We start from the raw sequence: 20,936 nt of genomic DNA on the forward strand, positions 1-20,936 counted from the left end.
GGGCCTAGGGCAAGGGGACAAACAAAGGTAGATTGGCCTTGACTACATAAAGATTGCAAACTAGTGTAAACAGCTCCCTATCAATTTTCAAACTTCTGTATCTTGGTTATTTCTCAGAAGATCTTCATGAAATTTGGAGAGCTAGTAGTGCTTGTTCCATAATGAATTTAAGTAATTTTGAATCATTGATGTTGATTTTCTTGCAATGTTCATGGATTATCATGGTGTAATGCAGTTTTTATACCTCACCTCTACTATGCAGGCACCCCCATGCCTGTAAAATAAGTAGAACTTTATTCCAGTTGTTTTGTTCCTTTATCCTCTGTATGTTAACACAGACATAAAAATGCTTTCAAAGAGTTCTGATCATGCATTCTGCTTGAATATGTGTGGGGGCTTCCTACCTATTGTGTAAATGTCCCAGGATACCTCAGCCAAACATTACAGATGATCATTATTTCAAGCCAGCAGGCTATCTCCATACAGTCCTCCTCCTTTATAAAACATGATGTGCGCCACTCTTGACCTATGTCGGGAAAGATTTCCAGGAATAGCTCAGTATACACAAAGCAGGGTAACAGGTCTGAAGTAGAAATGTGCCAGTGAACAAACTGAATGGAAGGTTTTCAATTTTTAATAGCCCAAGTTCAGATTATGCCTGCAGCCATAACAACAAGGGGGCTTTGTTCTTGTCAGATCTTGCAAGCTGAACAGGATCAAGACTGCTTAGTCTGTGAATTGGAAATCTCAGAGAAACATTCAGGCTGCAGCAAGAGGGTGCAGTAGGTGCCACTCTTTCCTTTTGAGTCAATAAGTGCCACCATATCTGCTCTCAGCTGCAGAAGGCCTTGTTCTTAAAGCTGCTGTCAGAAAACAGGTTTGCTGTGATTTCTGGTGGTTAAAGATTTAGACACCCCCCCCGCCCCCGAGGAACAATACAGGTGACTAAGAGCAGAACTGTAAATGACATGCGCATGCCTGCATATAGCAAAACCCTCGCTGGTTCGTGTATAGAAAAGCTATTTTAGCAGGGGCAGTTTGGAGAGGAGAAGCAGCTGGGTGGGGGGTGCTAGTGCTTAACCCACTTTGGTATTTATTCATTCAATCATGCACCCATTCATGTATCCATTTCTTTCTTTAATTTATATACCACCTGTCTCCGAAGGCTCTAGAAAAACACAAGAAAAACAAAATAAAGCCATCTGTTAAAAACAGGAATTTAAAAGATTCAGTGAGGCTCTTCCCACGATCGCCCAAAAGCGGGCTAAGGGAGCCCAGCCCCCTTTGGGGCGATCGTGAGCTGCAGTGGGAGCCGTGTGGCTCCCAGCAGCTAGCCACGCTAAATCCCCTTCCCCTTAAACGAGGTTAACGGATTGGTGCTCCTGTATTGCTGTGGCGTGCGGCAACACTCGAGTAGACCCCTGACCGGCTGCAAGCAGCCTCCCGGGCTCAGGGGTCTCTCCAGGATGCCCTGCACGCCTGCGCGGGGTATCCTGGAACTTCTGGGGAACACTCAGCCCCTGATCCCTGCAGACCCCACTGGCTCTGTCACGGAGCTGGCAGTCGTGTGGGCAGCCTATCCAGCCACCCAGCTACAAGTGGCTGCTTGTCTGCAGGGAGAGCAAGCTAAGCCCGCTTTCCCCGCAGAACCCCGTCACGTGCTTTGCATGTGTTGTATGAAGCGCCTCCATGATTACTTTCCCACTGCATTGCTCTCCCAAGCTGTTACCTTCCCATCAGGGTTGCAGACTTCTTTGTGAAGGTGAATATGCATCTTGAACTGCTTCAAACCCACCTCTTCACCCAAGCTTTTTTTTTTTTTTAAGGTTTTAATCTGTTTTTTATTTTTAAGTTGTCTAGATTATTTTAAGTTTTTGTGTATGTTTTTACTTGCTTTATGTTATTGTTAACCACACAGAGATGGAAGTTTGGGGAGGTGTACAAATTTGATAAAAAAAATATAAACATAAATAAACCTTGCTGGTGGTAACAGCTAGATTGGGAGTTTTAGTGGACAGCTGCATACGACATGCAGCAAGTCCGGTTGCCACGATCCCCTGGTTCCCAACAAGCGTGCACTCCTAATGCAATCTGTAGGTTCTAGTCCCAGTGTGTCATGTGACTAGCCAATGTCAGTTACCCAGCCACACTTCCCTCTACCACCCAACATCTGCCACCCAACTTCAAATCTTGGTTATAGATGTTGGGTAGTGGAAAGAGGTGCGGCTGGGGAACTAGGCAATAGCCAGTTTACACGACACACTGGAACAAGAACTTGTGGCTTGCCCTGGAAGCATGCACTTGTTGCTGGGAACCAGCAGTTCATGGCAACAAGCCTTACCACGTGATGTGAAGAAAGCAGCAAGCAGAGGAAGGATTAAGCAACCTCCCTGCAACTCCTTCACTCTGGATTGTTACTCTCACAGCTGTTTTTCCCTACAAAAGTATCTGTGTATTGCAATCCTTCCAATGTAATGCTAGTTCTGTCTAAAGGAAGTAGTGGAAATCTGAAATAGATTGAGATTAAGATAATCTTAAATAGATCTCGAGCCCTTTCTCACAATCGCGTGAGAGGGTGGAGGGCAGGGAAGGCAGCAGAAGCTCTCCTTCCCCGCAGATGATGATGATGATGATGATGATGATGATGATTGATTCGATTTCTATACCGCCCTTCCAAAAATGGCTTACAAAGAGAGATAACAAACAAATAAGATGGCTCCCTGTCCCCAAAGGGCTCACATTCTAAAAAGAAACATAAGACACACACCAGCAACAGTCACTGGAAGTACTGTGCTGGGGGTGGATAGGGCCAGTTACTCTCCCCCTGCTAAATAAAGAGATTCACCACGGTAAAAGGTGCCTCTTTGCCCAGTTAGCAGGGATATGGCACTGTTCCCAGATCCAGCCCTCCAACTCTCAGTTGAACTTGACCCTGCCTGGACTCCTCACTGCTGGTCAGCAATGCACAATTCTGTCCCTTCCTAGCTGCCGCTCAGCTGATCTGGCCCTGCCCAGCTGCCAGATGTTCCCACTAATAGCCATTGTTAGCTATATCTGCCACAAATACATCTAATCCAAGTCATCTACGCTAGTTGCTATCATCATATCCTGTGGAGGTGAATTCCATACATTAGTGAAACTACAGGTTACAATAGTTAGACAGAGAGTTAATACATACAATCAGTTTTGAAACCATTTTGAAACAAAGTGGTTCTTCAACCACTTATAAGAGGCCCTTCAATCTAATGGCTCCCAGTAAGCCAAATGCTAATTGTGTCGTTTTCCTGTTTCGTCCACACACTTTAATGCTTTCTTTGCAAAAGATTCCCCCCACCCTCCGAAGATGTATCTAAGATAGAGAATATCTTCTTCTTCCCCAGGCTACAAATCAGGGCAGCAGCGGAAGTGAATGGGCAGACTTGACAAGTGTGGCGATTGGTCAGGGTCTTGCTGTATCTTCACCCATAACCCAAGGGTACAGACAGTGCTTTGCAGGCCTTCTTCAGCTCTAAGACAGATGTCTCTCTTGTCTATCAAGCAATTTTCCTGAATATATGAATTAAGACAGACTGCCATTAGGATACAGGTCAGTAATTTTCAGAGCGCAGTTCACTACAGTAGACAACAGAGGCATGGCAGGGAAGGGGCTGTCAGATGTATTTTGGATACTCTGCAGTTTATTTGTTCCAAAGCAGAAGAGAGATTAGCCCTGAACTTTTAAGTTCTTTTATTTGCAGCTTTCACCAAATATAATACAAAACACGCAAGAATCAAATAGCCAAAGTAAACATACAGAAAAACCGTGTGCCCTGAGCCTGTGTGTCTAGTTCATAAAGAGAAACGAGAGCCCTATTCACATGTTGTGTTCAGCACTCATTCAACAAGTGTACAGTGCACAGGTACAGATTTGTACACAGGCATTCACATGTTCTGTTGAAATCAGGTATGGCAATATACCTCCTATCTGTATCCTGCATTTCAGGGGGCCTATACCCAGCTTCACTTTTTAAATGAAGGCAGATACAGTAATTCACACAAAGACGTGTACACGTGTACAGGCAGCTGTCCACTTGTACCATATAGTAGACTTATTCACACAAACCAAAACAGGGTCAAAAGAGCCACCAGCCAGGATACGGGAGACATGTGCACCCCTGATCCATAGTTATGTGAACTCGAAACTCAAGGTGGGGAGGGTGCTCGTGTGGGAGACAAGAGTTGCATAGGAGAGCTTTTTGTCCACCCTCAGTAAAAAAAATTGGGGCTGGAATGTGGGTAGGGTGTGACTGTCCTACCCACTCCTATCTCCCACACAATCACTGTTCCCACCTCCTACCTTGATTTTTGAGTTCATGCGGCCATGGTTTGGGAGTACACATGGCTCCTCTACCCTGGCTGGCGGCTCTTCTCACCCTGTTTTGGGACACATGAATGAGCTTAGTGTCTGAATAGGGCTCAGGTCAATGGGGAATTGTGAAGCTAGTTCTTCACTTAGTTGTTGGGGTTAGGGAATCTACTGGATCCACAGAATCCAGATTCAATTTATCTATGCAATCCATAGAATATGAATTCATTGGGTTTGAATTCATGGTGGTTCTTGTTTTTAAATGTGCTAAAAGGCTGGGAAAGACCCCGGCTGAAATCCTGAGGACTCATTGCCAGTCAGGCTACAATACCTGGCTAAAAGGTTGAATGATTTGACTTAGTACAAGGCAGCTTCCAGTAGCAGCCCCTGCAGGTGGAGTGGGGTGGTGGTAAATGAGTTGCAGGTGTGGCTCATTCATATTCCTCTCTCGCTGCTCCAGCTGCCTGGTTCTGCTTTGCCTCCCCTGCCGTCGTGTTGACCCCAGGCACATGGGCTGCTCATTTGCCCAGGTTGGGGAACTGAGCAAAAGAGCAGCCTGCGTGCCTGGGGTTAACATGGCGCTGGGGGAGGTGAGGCAGAACCAGGCACTGGGGTGGGAAAAGAGGTGAATGGGAACGAGCAGCACCCGTGGCTTCTTTACTGCCCCTCTCCCACTGTGCCCGTAGGGCTGCTACTGTCCGCTTCATACAGTCCTACAGAAGTCCCAATCAAAGCGACTGTAAGGCTGTTCACATGGGCTAGGCTGCCCGTGTGAAGCGCAGGGATTGAGCCCGATTGATTGCAACACACACACACACCCGCGCCTATCTCCACTTTTGAACCCTGGTGTTTGAATCTGTGGTTCGCTTAACCTTGGCCAGCGATTGTGTGAACAATTGCCGCAGTTTAATGGCTTCCCTCTGGCCTGCCATCACTTCTGACAGTGAGCTGGAGGGGAGTAGTGGCTGTGCTGAGTGTGGTGGCTGCGCTAATGTAAGCATCCGAAGGTCATGTGCACAGCCTTAATGTCTGAACTCCACCCAAAAAGCCAGAATCATTTTGTCAGCATTTCAGCTTTTCTCTGTTTAGGATGGACCTCCTGTGGCTGCCGGTTTTAGTTACATTGTCTTAATCTGGTCTGATCACGAACATATAGTCATGATGCCTAACAGCAAACAGGGATGTGTGAAATATGCCAATGAAAACAGTCTAAATGCCTAAAGTTATTTTGTAAAATGCCAGTTGGCGAGAGCCTGCCACTGTTCTAAGTTGTACTTAATACGTGGCACAGAACTTGCCATGATCTACACGGTTAGAAGCAAAGATACCATTAAATGGTGTAATCTCTGTGTGGATTTCTTGTATTCTGACCGAGGAAATTTAGGACTGACAAGAGGAAGTACTGTACTTTTTCACACAGCGCACAATTAATCTAGGAAATTCCTTGCATGGGATATGGTGATGGCCACCAGCTTGGACAGCTTTAAAAAGGGCTTAGACAAATTCATGGAGGATGGGTCTATCAATGGCTACTAGTCTGGTGGCTGTGAGTCACCTCCAGCCTCAGAGGCACGATGCCTCTCAATACCAGTTGCAGGGGAGCAACAGCAGGAGGGAGGGCATACCATCACCACTTGCCTGTGGGCTCCCCAGAGGCATTTGGTGGGCCACTGTGTGAAACAGGATGCTGGACTAGATAGGCCTTGGATCTGATCCAGCTTGGCTGTTCTTATTACCAGATCAATGAGATTTTATTATGGATCCAGATCCCTTGTGGTGATGATGATGATGATGATGAGGTGGATTTTACATTTATATTCCGCTCTTCCTCCAAGGAGCCCAGAGCGGTGTACTACATACTTAAATTTCTCCTCACAACACCCCTGTGAAGTAGGTTAGGCTGAGAGAGAAGTGACTGGCCCAGAGTCACCCAGCTAGTATCATGGCTGAATGGGGATTTGAACTCGGGTCTCCCCGGTCCTAGTCCAGCACTCTAGCCACTACAACATGCTGGCTCCCAGGTGATGGGTCAATCCATTTTCTGTCTAACCTGCCTATAAAATAGCCATCTTCAAATGACAACTGTAATTTGTGAAAAGTCTCCTAGATGCTCCTGTCCCCAGTTCAAATTGCACTTCTGCTACTATTGCCCCTAACTAGGCTTCGGCCATGGCAATCTCTCAGCTGCACTCCTGAACCAGGAGCATAATAATATAGATCTGCCTTCTTGCAGGATTGTCAAACAGATTAGTGAAATAATAATGTATACAAAACACCCTCCAAAGTGGTGCTTTAAAGTATTGGTCATAAAAATATGTGTATTTGTTTATTACATTTCCATACGGCCCAAAACTTGCATCTCTGCCCAAAACTTTCCCAAAACTTGCGACTATTATGATAATCATCATCATCATTACCGCCATCCTCACCCTTATCCTCATCCTCATCCCGGACTCCTTCACAAGGAATTGAGCCAAATGAGTCTGTAGTTCTTATCTCTATATGGAGCATGTGCTCTGTTACTGGGGCATTAGGGGTTTTTGTAACTCAGCTGTACAGTGCTCTCCCAAATACCGTGAACTTCTTGATTATTTATTAGAGCTACTCAGCTGAGCTTCTTCCTAGTTCAGCAGCAGGTATGCCCCAGGCTCTGCTATAGACAGACAGATATTCTAGTCACCACAGGCTTCTTCTTTATATTGTACACATTCACCTTGGGAAAGAATGCAAAATGTGCAATGTTTGTTATGCCTGCTTGTATAAGCTTCTTTTGAGGATCAGTTCTGCATAAACTCATGTTATCTAGAGAATTGTTCATATGCAATATCCCTTCCTTACAATCATAGGAACTCTTCTATACATTGGGCGAAGTTATTTTTTTGACAACTGTATTTTGCACTGAGAAACTACCAAGAACTTATATGTTCTGGCTACCAAATGTGTTGAAAGCAAATGTGCTGAAATGTGGGCAAAAACTATTATAACAAAAATGGTGTAGATGTGTGGCAATAAATTTCACGTGCTTTATTTTACCACTCCATCAAGCTGCTTCTTTGAAATATCTGTAGACAACATTGACTTTTTAATGGACACAAAGTTAATTATATGACGCCAACTTAGGGACATTTTAAGGGTACCACTGTAAGCGAAGCAGTAGCTGCTCTGCCAATATTGTGGAGTTGTGCAGTTCTCTTGCTGTAGTTACCTGTGTGTATTTCAGACCTGCATAAAAAGCAGTGGTGATTATCTGATATCTCGCAGGGGGGAAGCAATTGGCCCTATTCGGCCCCAGCTCAACATCTCTTCAGCGACTGTTACTGGTGTCTACCTGGTATTTCTTTTGGGACTGTGAGCCCTTTTGGGGACAGGGAACAATTTTGTTATTTTTCTTTTTCTTTGTAAACTGCTGTGAGTATCTTTTTGTTTAAAAGTGGTACACAAATAATAGAAGCAAGCAAGCAGTGTTCTACATTAGCACCTAAAGGCCTGCATGCCTGGGCAAAAATGAGCTTCATTTGGCAGGTTTTTTCTGAGTTTAAAGCCACAGAAAATATGTATTTTGTCATTCTCTAGCAGAGAACACACTGAGGCGCTTCACACGACACATGGGAAGCACCAGGAGTGTTTGTGCGGGGAGAGCAGGCTTAGCCCACTTTCCTCGCACATGAGCAGCCTCCAAGCTCTGGGCGGCTGTATCGGCTGCCCACATGACTACCAACTCCGTCACAGAGCTGGTGGGGGATTGGGGGTCTGCACAGCCCCTGGAAGTTCCAGAATGCCCCATGTGAGCACGCGGGCCATTCTGGAGAGGTCCCTGAGGCCAGGAGGCTGGCTGCAGCCTCCCAGTTGGGGGTCTACTTGTGTGTGGCTGCTCGCTCGCTGTGTCAACCTCATTTAAGGGGAGGGGGAATTAGGCGGGCTAGCCGCCTTGGAACCACCGGGCTCACCTGTGAACTCGGTGGGTCCCACAATCAGTAGAAAGTGGGCTAGGCTCCCTTAGCCCACTTTCTACTGATCGTGGGAATAGCTTCTTTGTCTCTCCTGCAGATTACAAATAACAAACAAGTTTGGGGAGGGAAGACTTTTTTTTGTAAAGTCAAGCAGGATTCCCTGAGATGAATAGCCAGAGAGAACCCTTCTGAGGCTGAGGCCCTTTCAGAGTGGGGTACTACAAACCTACACTTGAGCCTGGCAACTCTCAATACCAACCCTCCGTCCCCCCGATTGCTATGTGCAGAGCTACAGTCTTGAGTGCTGTGTATGCACTCCACTGCCTATCCTTGCCCTCTGCTTGGAAGGCCGAAAGCGGAGCGGTGGCATTGCACATGAGCAATGAACAGCCTTTGGCATTGCACATGAGATCAGCAGAATCCAGGGAAGGTATACAGAACTGTTTCTTAGCTTCAGATGTTGTGCTTGTTTACTCTGACCTTCTCTTCCCCATCCTCCCTTCTTGCCCATGTAACTGCCCTTTTTGGCTTGCTCTCCTAGTTGTTCCTAGTTGCATTTGACTTCTTTACAGCTCTGCTCACAGAATTGATCTGTATTCTTGGCACTGGTTGCCAAATATTTCCATTTTGCATTGTGCTTCTGTTATTTTCAGTTCTGTTTCCCTCTAGGTACTCTAATATTAATATTATTCTGTGCCTCGATTGTGATTCTTTGATATTGCACACTTGCAAATTGGTTTCAGAGCTGATTCCCCTCAACTATAGCAAAAGTGTAGTTACAGACTGTGATACCTGACGTTCATACAAGCAAGTGTAGTAATGCTGTCCCCATTCTCTCCTCTTGTACCTGGTCCCTTGCCTTCTCTTTCCCCTTAAATCAGTCTCTCAGCTCAACCATCTTGTTCATCTTACTCCTCTGTTTCTCAACCCCCCTGCTCAGCTTTCCTCCTCCATCCCTCCACCCACTTTCCTCTCCTACCTTCACTCAACCCGCTTCCCCCTCCATTTCCTCAGACTTCCTCTACAGTACTTAGATCCTGCGTTGGAGCCGAGGGGAGGAATTACTACATTTCTTAGGTCACAGGAAACCTATGACATTTTTGGCTATAGGTGGAGGAGCCAGGGGGATCCAGGCAAGTGAGATCCAGCCTGCTCTAGATGGGGTTATCTCCACCCTTACAAGTTAAGTTTGCAGTTTAGGTGTGTAGTATCTCCATTTCCCTCGGTGTGACTACCCCAAAAAATGTCCCCGAGACCCACAAAACTGGCTGGAGGGAAAGGGAGAGTGACAGAAATCACTCCTGCCCCCTAGCACCTGCACATTGTTGCTGCACCAGTGCTTTCAGAGTCTGGATGCCAACCACTGTTCTTAATCTGTCACGTAGAGCTTTTCATACTTAGAAAAAAATGTTTTGTTTTATTTATAGTATTAATTATTTATTGAAGTCCCCTGAAGCACATAGGCAGCATTTTGACAACTCCCTATTGTAGGACAGAGCCCTACTCTGCTGCCCTGCTGAGTTTGTCACTTTCTGGGTCTGCAGAGAGACAAACAGGTGTCCTCAGTGGTAGATTCAGCCCAGTGTTAATATAAATATTTGTTTCCAAGTAGTTTTAACTCGTATTGGTTTTATTTTGCTGGTTATATTTTTATTGTTTTGTGCAGCCTTTTAAATAATGATGGCATGTTTCTAAAAGTGTGTCCAACTTCTTGCACAGTGTTTGAGACACCCAAAAGCATAACTTGCTATTAAATGCAAAATACCTGTAATACTGGATAGAAACAAACAGCTCATTTGGGTCACCAGTGTTTTGCTGTAATATATGATGATACTTTTCTTTGCTATTTACATGGGAAGTGTTCAGGAAGAGAGTTTGTCCCTCTCTTCTTGGCATCATTAAGCCTGAATATGTGATTTCTCTTCCCATTGATTTCCAGTGTGGCTGCATCAAACAGTGCTGTGTCACCAGAATCACTGCCCAGACTAGATCTCTACTCAAGGGAATTAAAACATCTAAGTTTAATAAGGAAGCTTAATGGTAGATTAGTGCAAGTAATGATTCACAAATAATAGCTGAGCATTGCCCAGTTGTTCTTGCATGAGGTGACGGAAGGTCTGCTTTAGCCATTTCTGGATCCATTTATTAACTGAGTCACCATCATCGCTCCAAATGTATAATTTATAGCAATGCAGTTCAGAGAAGACTATCTGGCTTGTAAAACATGGCAATATATCAGTGCAGCAAACTCTAGCCGCTTGTACTGAAGGTTGCGTCCTCTTTATTCTGTGTGAAGTCTGCACATCTAAGTTTGGTGTATGAGAAGTCTATTTAGGTAATGTATTAGAGTAGCAGGGAGCTTCATGAATCCACATCAGCTTGCCTTGAGGGCAGTGATGCCTCTAAAGAGCAATCAGATAGCCAGGCCTGATTCCTGGTCTGCCATTTAACCTATGTGCTCAATTAATGTTGGGATGACTTAAGCTTTGTTTGGTCCTTGTTTTCTTGCTTTTGCTGATGCCTCCTTGATTATTGTTGCTTGGGCTTTTTCCTGGATTCCACCTGAACTCCTCCTTTGTTTTCTGTCCCAGTCTTGTTGCTCACTTACCAGTCACTGCAGCCTTCATTCCTGCCTCTCTTCTTCAGTTCTCCTGTATCTAGATGTCTTCAGTTCCTGCTGATCCTCCAGCCTTTTCCAAAGCGCTGGCTTTAACCTTCCGGGCCATATTCACTCCACACTTAACCCTTTCCTTAGCCTCTGCTTAATACTCTTATTTCCTGGCCTGGACCATGACAGAATTATTGGGAACTTGTGTACTTATGGGCTATTACATATCATTATCATCAATATATATTTACTGGCTGCCCCAGTCTGAAAAAGACTTACTCCAGCTTGATTCTTTATTCATCATTTGAAGGCCATAGCTCAGTGATAGCATATGCTTTTCATGTAGCAGGTTCCAGTTCCCATTGTTGTGATTTCTGTTTAAAGGGTCTAAGGAGAAAGATGCAGTTCAGTGTTGGCAAGTGTAAAGTGATGCACATTGGGATGAAGAACCCCAACTTCAAGTATATGCTGATGGGATCTGAGCTGTTGGTGACTGATCAGGAGAGCGATCTTGGGGTCATGGTGGACAGTTCATTGAAAGTGTCGACTCAATGTGCAGCAGCTGTGAAAAAGGCCAATTCCATGCTAGGGATCATTAGAAAGGGGATTGAAAATAAAACGGCTAATATTGTAATGCCCTTATACAAAATGATGGTGTGGCCACAGCTGGAGTAGTGCGTACAGTTCTGGTCACCTCATCTAAAAAACGACATTGTAGAACTTTTGGAAAAGGTGCAGAAGAGGGCAGCCAAGATTATCAGGGGCCTAGAGCACCTTTCTTATGAGGCAAGGCTACAACACCTGGGGCTTTTTAGTTTCGAAAAAAGACGACTGTGGGGAGACATGATAGAGGTCTATAAAATCATGCATGGTGAGGAGAAAGTGGATAGAGAGAAATTATTCTCCCTCTCACACATCCCATGAAATTGATTGCCAGGAAATCTAGGACCAACAAACAGAAGTCCTTTTTCACACAACGCATAATCAACTTGTGCAATTCTCTGCCACAAGATGTGGTGACAGCCAACAACCTGGATGGCTTTAAGAGGGGTTTGGATAACTTCATGGAGGAGAGGTCTATCAAAGTCAGAGGGCTATAGGCCACCTCCAGCCTCAAAGGTGGGATGCCTCTGAGTACCAGTTGCAGGGGAGTAACAGCAGGAGAGAGGGCACGCCCTCAACTCCTGCCTGTGGCTTTCAGCGGCATCTGGTGGGCCACTGTGTGCTGGACTAGATGGGCCTTGGGCCTGATCCAGCAGGGCTGTTCTTATGTTCTTAAAGGACCCCAGCCTGAGATCCTGGGTCACTTGCAGACTCAGAGGTCTGCTTCCATGTGCTCCTGTCTCCTTAGCTGTAGCTGTATGTCAACAAAAGTTTATCAGGTTGCAGATGAGAAAAACCCCCAAGGACCTGCATGACTACTTCTGCAAATCTTTGCCTTGTCCTTGTGAATAATTTATCTCCTTGTAAAATATTTGCATCTGCTCTCATCCCACCCACAGAGAAGCTCAGCAGAAGGAAATAGTAGCCAGATGGGCCTATGCCATGGTAGTTGCCTAGGGAGCCTGCAGTGGCTGCAGCAAAAGCCCTGTGAAGGGAGGAAGGTGATATTTAGTGGAGTGAAGCCTTTCCGGAACCACTGTAGCCTAATCTCTTGAACACCGTCTGCTACAAGTTAATCCTTCCTTACCGTATGCTCTCCCTTTATGTTTTCTCTTTCTGGCATTGATTGTGAATGCTCTCTGTAAAAACCATGTCACTTCAAGATATTGTCAAATGCATAACTGCATCTGCTTGGGCCTACACTAATGGTGTAGTGGTGTACAGCAGCAGTGGTTGTAGATCCCTGGTGCATCACAGGTGGCCAGCCTGAAGTAGACATTTATTTATTACATTTATATCCTGGCTCCTCATTCACCAGACTTATACCTGAGGAGCTTTAGCAAGGTAAATGGAGGTGGCAGAGCCGGTGAATTCCAAAGTAGATTGTGAGGAGCACCAAAAGCTGGGTGAGTTGACAACAAAATGGCAAATGAAGGTCCATTATTATTATTATTATTTATTTATTACATTTATAAACCACCCCATCCAAAGGCCCTGGGCTGTGTACAACAACTTTAAAAAGACATAAAAACACACAATTCAAAACACAGTGCTAAAAACAATATAAAAACAATTTATTTAAAACCAATTAAAATACTTTAAAAAACACTTTACAAACCTTGGAAGGCCTGGCCAAACAAATACGTTTTTAGGGCTCTCTTAAGTGAAAGTGAGGCCGACAGTGAGCCTAAACTGCAGATATCTGCCGGAAATGCATTCCATAGGCCAGGAGCAGCTACAGAAAAGGCCCAGTTCTGAGTCGCCACCAGACGTACCTGTGGTAACTGGTAACTGGAGACGAACCTCTCCGGATGACCTCAATGAGTGATGGGGATCATACTAAAGAAGATGCTCTCTAAGGTAGCACCTTCAATGTAAATAAATGCACAGTGATGCATATTGAAATCCCACCTTCACACATATAGTAGGAGGTGGCCATAGCCACCAGGCTAGTAGCCATTGATAGACCTGTCCTCCATGAATTTATCTAAGCCTCTTTTAAAGCCATCCAAGCTAGTGGCCATCACTACATCCCATGGCAGATAATTTCATAGATTATGCACTGTGTGAAAAAGTACTTCCTTTTGTCGGTCCTAAATTTCCCAGCCTTCGGTTTCATGGGATGACCCCTGGTTCTAGTGTTGTGAGACAGGAAGAAAATTTCTCTCTGTCCATGCATAATTTTATACACCTCTATCATGTCTCCCCATAGTCACCTTCTTTTCCAAATGAAAAAGCCCCAGATGTTGTAGCCTTGCCTCATAAGGAAGGTGCACCAGGCCCCTGATTATCTTGGTTGCTCTCTTCTGCACCTTTTTCAGTTCTACAATGTCTTTCTGAAGATACAGTGACCAGAACTGCCCACAGTACTCCAAATGTGGTCCTACCATAGATTTGTATAAGGCCATTATAATATTAACATTTTTATTTTCAATCCCCTTCTTAATGATATTTAGCATGCAATTTGCCTTTTTCACAGCTGTCGCACACTGATTCAACACTTTCAAGGAGCTGTCCACCATGATCCCAAGATCCCTCTCCGGGTCAGTCACTGACAGCTCAGACCCTATCAGTATATATGTGGAGTTGGGTTTTCTTGCCCAATGTGTATCACTTTACACTTGCTTACACTGAACCACATTTGCCGTTTTGTTGCTCACTCATCCAGTTTGGAGAGATCCTTTTGGAGCTACTCACAATCTGTTTTTGATTTCACTACCCTGAATAGTTTTGTGTCATCTGCAAGTTGGGCCACTTCACTGCTTACCCCAATGTCTAGATCATTTATGAACAAGTTAAAGAGCATTGGTCCCAGTACAGATATCTTGGGGATCCCACTTCTTAGTTCCCTCCATTGTGAAAACTCTGCATTTATTTCTATCTTCTGTTTCCTGTCCTTCAGTCAGTTACCGACACATGAACCTGCCCCCTTATTCATTCATTCATTCAGTTTTTTTACCGCCCTCCCAAAATTGGCTCAAGGGGGTTATCCCATGACTGCTAAGTTTACTCATGGGATAAGGGGACAGGTTCATGTGTGGACTGGTAACTGACTGATTGGGTCTGAGCTGTCAATGGATAGGATAGGATATTGGGGGCATGGTGGTAAACTCAATCACAACATCAACTTGGTGTGTGGCAGCTGTGAAAATGGCAAATTCCATGCTATGGATCATTAGGATGGGGATTGAGAATAAATGAAACTGCTAATATTATATACAAATCTATAATGCAACAATATTTGGAATACATTGGCACACATTCCTAATGTGTACAACTGTACACATTCCAAAGAGGTACAGTTCCTTCCATCACAACTCAAGAAGGATATTATAGAACCGGTAAAGATGCAGAAGGAGTCCCAATAGAAAAGTTGGAGTTGTCATTCAGGTGGTCCAAGGCCCAGTTCATCCATCCAGCCCTTCTGGTCATGTTATTAGAGGCACGAATCTGCAACCCGCCTTACACTACATTAAAACAGTGTTTAAATCATATGTAAGAATGAGTCTCGGATGAACTGGCCCTGAACATACTTTATATTAAGGCTGTTTGACACATTATATAGGGCAGACTTAGGTTTGCCTCCCGTTCTGACTCTGCAGAGTGGAGTTCCATGACTGCAAATGTGATTCTCTTGGCTTCTCCAAGATAGGGCTGAGAGAGATTCCTGCCTGCAACCTTGGAGAAGCCGCTGCCAGTCTGTGAAGACAATACTGAGCTAGATAGACCAATGGTCTGACTCAGTATATGGCAGTTTCCTATGTTCCTATTGTCACATTTATTTATTTATGTATTTATTTAACATATTTGTATACCGCCCAAAATGCAAGTCTCTGATTTACACTTCACATCTGTAGCTGTGAACTTAAGTTAGAAATGTAATGTGTGTAAAGGCTTGCGGCTATTAAAAAAAAAAGATTCCAGCATATGCTGCAAAACTCCATCCTGAATATGTGTCCTTTCATGGATGGAGTCAGAATCAATTCCTTGGAGTGGCAAAACTGCCAGTTGCATGGTTATTTAGTTTCCCAGGAAGGGACAGGTTCTCATTACCTCAGAGTTGGGGATATCCCAAAACTATCCTTCAAGTGTTAATAAGTGTTACTTCACTTGTCAGAGCTGGCTGCTTGTCACATCAGCCTTAATCCTTTTGAACATCAAACATCAGATTCATTTCCCTAATGCAGCATTACTGCTTTTTTTTTTTTTGCATTTAATAAAAGATAAAAATTAAATAATTATTTGCCCAGCAGTGCAATGACTCACCAGAAGAGTCAGAGGATTTACTGTTTAACTGACTAATGCACTGCCTGTTTTCTCAGATGTCTCCAGCACACTTTAGCCTAAGCAACATTCCTGGATAATTTGCTTTGATTTAAATTATAGAAATGTCAAATACATTGTAGCCTCCAAATTATAATTGGAAGTGGTGCAGTCATTGAGCAGCAACCAACCATATGTAATCTGATTTCACTTTGCAGCCATTTCTACGTGCTGGTCCCCACCCCCCAATGTTATCTATTAATACTGTGTTTTATTATTATCATCATTTAATTACTAAGATCAGTGCTTTAGAAAGGTGCAGAACTCAACAGCTCTGGAGACTGAAATAGTTGGGGAGAGGGACATGCATGCATAAATGTGCGGTGGTGGTGGGGAACTACCTGTTACATGGCAAACGAGGGGATCCCAAACCTGTGATTGCTACATAAGGCAGTTCACACATTTTCTAAGAGGGTAGGACAAGTGTTTTACCCAGTTGCATGTGTTGTGCATGCAAACAGCTAGATGGGGGAGGGCAGAGGGGAGTAATTGTCTGCGAAGGAGGACCTGGGTAGGATGGGTTTTCCTCCTCCCTGGTTAAGGTGCTGGGTACAAGTGCGGGCTAGAATGGTGCCATCCTACCAGCTCCAGTGTCATAGATGATCAGTCTCCTGTCCTCTTCCCTAGTTTGCTAGCAGACAGTCAAAAATCTGGAGCATGCACAGCTCCTAAATCTGGATAGGACATTTGCCCGGCCCTCTTAACAATAGTGAACTGGCTGAATGCATAGTCTGGGGTATTTACAAATGAGAATTGCACAGGAGAGATGCTTAACATTCCCCAGCACAACCCTGGCCTTGTTGTTTGTGTGTGTGAGTGAGTGCTGGTCTTATGGTAGCAAGCAGGGTCCGCCCTGGTTGCATTTGAATGGGAGACCACGTGTGTGAGCATTATAAGATATTCCCCTTAGGGGATAAGGCTGTTCTGGAAAGAGCACTTGTATGCTTGCATGCCCTCCCTGGCATCTCCAAGATGAGGCTAAGAAAGACGCTTGCCTGCAACCTTGGAGAAGCCACTGCCAATCTGTGTAGACGATACTGAGCTAGATGGTCTGGTTTGGTATACAGCAGATTCCCATGTCCCTGGGTTCCTCCCTGATTGTTTCCTTGTCCCTATCCCCAGACTCTGAGACCAAAAATTACACAGTTGGGAAAAGACCTGGGGTGAGAACTGGTAGATAGGGAAGAGTTAAGAACCTCCACTCTTCCTACACAAAGAGTCATCTGGGAAACATATGGTTGTAATGTGTAGTTGTGTTCTGAGTGTCTGTTAGTCTCTCAATGGTCTTCCCAGACCATATCTGAGGCAGCTAATGAATTTGCAGACTGGAACTCACCTTTAATGACAACATGAAGTATGGGACCTCTGCTATAATGGAGTTATTTCACTTTCTCACTCAACCACATTTCTCATTCCCTGGCTACCCCAAGAAGTTTAACCATTCCATTTGATCCTGGCAACACCATGCTGAAGTATCAACTAGGGGTTTAGTCAGAGAAAAGCTTGAGGAGACTGTGTGCTGTGTGTGTGTAAAAGACAGTTTGTGGGGAGAAATATGTGCTTGGGGGGTAGTTTAGTGACTCCTCAAATGCTTAGGGAGTGTCTCCTAAATATAAGGGGTGACTCCTCAAATGCTTAAGAGAGGATCTGCACCTGTTACCCAAAGAACCAGATCTTCTTTTGTGAAAACAGACAGTAAACCATGTCTAGGAGTATTTACAACTTCTCATGCACTGAAGCTTTCATTAGTTGGCAACCTGAACTTTCCAATAGTATACAGCTTTATTTCTGGATCCATATCTTTGTGTGTCAGTATTTAGACAATGATGCACGAACACTCCATGGAACATAAGAAGGCTTCTGCAGGATCAGACAAAAGTTAAACTAGTTCAGCATCTTGTTTTCCACAGTGGCCAATTAGATGCCTCTGTCAAGCCCACAAGCAGGACATGTATCTATTCTATATAGTCATCTTCCACTGTGTCTTCCCAGCAATTGTTATGGAGGCACATTGGAATGTAAAGATGCTTCCCAAAATGGATAAAAAATTATGTAGATGTTTTTCTGCCCAGATACCAACATCTGTCCTAAAGATATCCAATATGTATAATTTCTGAAATATTGCATAATATTGTGATCCTATTAGGTTTTATGACATGGAAAAATACTGCTCTAAAGGTTTATTTTACAATTGTTTAAAAGTTCAAGCTAGAATTCCATTGTTCACTGAATCGTGGTTAATAACATTTGCAGAGCTAACAGTTAAAGAAAAAGCATGCTCTTAAATAACCTTTCAGTATAGGTGGCCTAAGATGGTTGGTGTGAAAATTTAAATTTACAAGAAGTTGGAACAAACTTTCTCCTTGGATCAGAGTTTATGGTATTTCGTCTAGCTTTTTATATGCCAAGTATGTACTTTCTCAATGTTTTTGATCATATACTGAAAGTCTAAGACCATAATAATCAAATTACAATACCAAAGTGCACTCACCCCATTACTTTTTAGACCTTACCTAGCATAGGAAATAGCCACCTAATGGCACAGCGGGGAAGTAACTTTCCTAGGGAGCAAGAGATTGCCGGTTCGAATCCCTGCTGGTATGTTTCCCAGACTATGGGAAACACCTATATCAGGCAGCAGTGATATAGGAAGATGCTGAAAGGCATCATCTCATACTGCGCAGGAAATGGCAATGGTAAACCCTTCCTGAAGTCTACCAAAGAAAACCACATGGCTCTGTGGTCGCCAGGAGTCGACACTGATTCCACAGCACAACTTTACTTTACTTTAGCATGGGAAATGCAATCACAGTTTGTATTAACAAATGCCATTTAGGAGGATAGAAGTTGGCAAAACACACTAAGAAGCAGCCAATACAACAGGAAATACCCACATCTGGCAAATGAGCCCCATGGTGTTGGATAATTGAGCTGGTTTTTCTTAGCTTAAGGATGCTTCACATGGTAATTTTGTTAACACTTGACGTGTATGTGTGGATGGCCTTGCAGGTGTTTCTGAAGCTGCAATTGCTTCTACAAGGGGAAATTATAGGATTTACTGCTGGAAGTCCCACCAAATCTGAACCTGACCTCAACCCAAAAACCAATTTTCACAACTGAAGTGGTAATCTGTTCAAAATAAAGGACTTCTATAATCAGGCAGTCAGCACTCAATATGGTATTACTTCTTTATATTGCTGGTTCTTTATCTTGTATGTATTATGTTTGTACACACATTCCAAAATGCAAAATGCAAAATAAAAATTAAGTTTTAAAAATGGAACATATCATGGTGTAGTGGTTAGACTTCAAGTGTTGGACTAGAACTGTGGAGATCGGAGTTCAAATTCCCATTCAGCCATGAAACTCAGTGAGTAAATTTGGGCCAGTCACTTATCTCTCAGCCTAACCTACCTCACAGATTTGTTGTGAGGATAAACCTATCCATATATGCCACTCTGGGCGCCTTGGAGGAAGAATGGAATATAAATGTTTTATTATTATTATTTCTTGTTTACACAGTCAGACAGATGTTATTGACTGGTTTGTTTTATCCAGACATTGAGTCCTTCCCAAGGACCTGGGATGGCTGAATTTTATTGTCAATTGTTATAGATATCGTCGCAGAATATAGGCTGTTCCCAGTAAAGCTGCTTATTGTAATTGGCTGATGGTGATTTCTGTGGCCCCTATGGTGTTGAGGTGCTCTTCAAGGTCTTTTGGAACTGCACCCATGGCGCCAATGACCACTGGGATTATTTTGGTCTTTTTCTGCCACAGCCTTTCAATTTCAATTTGTAGATCTTTGTATTTGGTGATTTTTTTCTATTTCTTTTTCTTCTATTCTGCTATCCCCTGGTATTGCTATGTCGATTATTTTGACTTGTTTTTCTTTCTTCTCGACTACAGTTCTATCTGGTGTATTGTGTGGCAGATGTTTGTCTGTTTGTAGTTGGAAGTCCCATAATATTTTTACATCTTCATTTTCTTCAACTTTCAATTTTATGGTCCCACCAATGTTTGGCTACAGGTAGCTTGTATTTTTTGCAGATGTTCCAGTGTATCATCCCTGCTACTTTGTCATGCCTTTGTTTGTAGTCAGTCTGTGCGATCTTTTTACAACAGCTGATGAGGTGGTCCACGGTTTCATCTGCTTCTTTACAAAGGCGGCACTTGCTGTTTGTGGTGGATTTTCCGACTTTTGCTCTTATTGCATTTGTTCTTAGTGCCTGTTCTTGTGCAGCCAGTATTAAACCCTGTGTTTCTTTCTTCAAGTTGCCATTCTTAAGCCATTGCCAGGTCTTGGTGATGTCTGATTTTCCACTTATATTGTGCAAATATTGACCATGCAGTGGCTTATTTTTCCATTTTTCTGCTTGGTTCTTGACTTGTTCTTTCTTGTAGGCCTGCTTTGTTTCATTGGTGTTGAATAGTTTCACATTATTGACCATTTGAAGTGCATCTTATTCACTGTCCTTGATATATTCTGCAAGGCCACTTTTCTCCCCCTCTACTGTTTGTTGGACTTGCAGCATTCCTCTTCCACCTGAGCTGCGAGGGAGGTATAGCCTATCGACATGCAGAGCATGTTGGTGCAGAGCATGATTGATGGTCATTATTTTCCTGGTCTTACAATCTAGCGTCTCTAGCTCTGCCTGGGTCCAGTCTATTATTCCTGCAGGTTATTATTATTATTATTATTAATAATAATAATAATAATAATAACATTTATATTATTTGGAATAATAATAACATTATATTCCAAATAAATAAAAATTAGCTGACCTGGCACAGAGCATCTGCACCCCTAGTTCTCCCTGTCTCTCACCCCCCCATCTTCATTTTGTTCTCCCCCGCCCGCCCATTCAACCTCGACGGCCAGGCTGCTTCTCCTGGCCCACCAGCTGCCGTTTCTCCTCAGGCAGCCTGGCGGCGGCTATTTCTCCTCCACAGTCACCTGCCAGTTTGGTGGCCACCACTTCCCCTGCATGGCTGTTCTGCCGGCCTGCTGCCACTTCTTCTTCGCAGCCGGTGCGCCTGTTGCGCCGCTTCTCCTCCCGTCCCCGTCACTCTCACCAGAGCTGCCATGCATGGGATTAGCAATGAA

The sequence above is a fragment of the Hemicordylus capensis genome, chromosome 1 (genome assembly GCF_027244095.1).
Source record: "Hemicordylus capensis ecotype Gifberg chromosome 1, rHemCap1.1.pri, whole genome shotgun sequence".
Lineage (NCBI taxonomy): Eukaryota > Metazoa > Chordata > Lepidosauria > Squamata > Cordylidae > Hemicordylus > Hemicordylus capensis.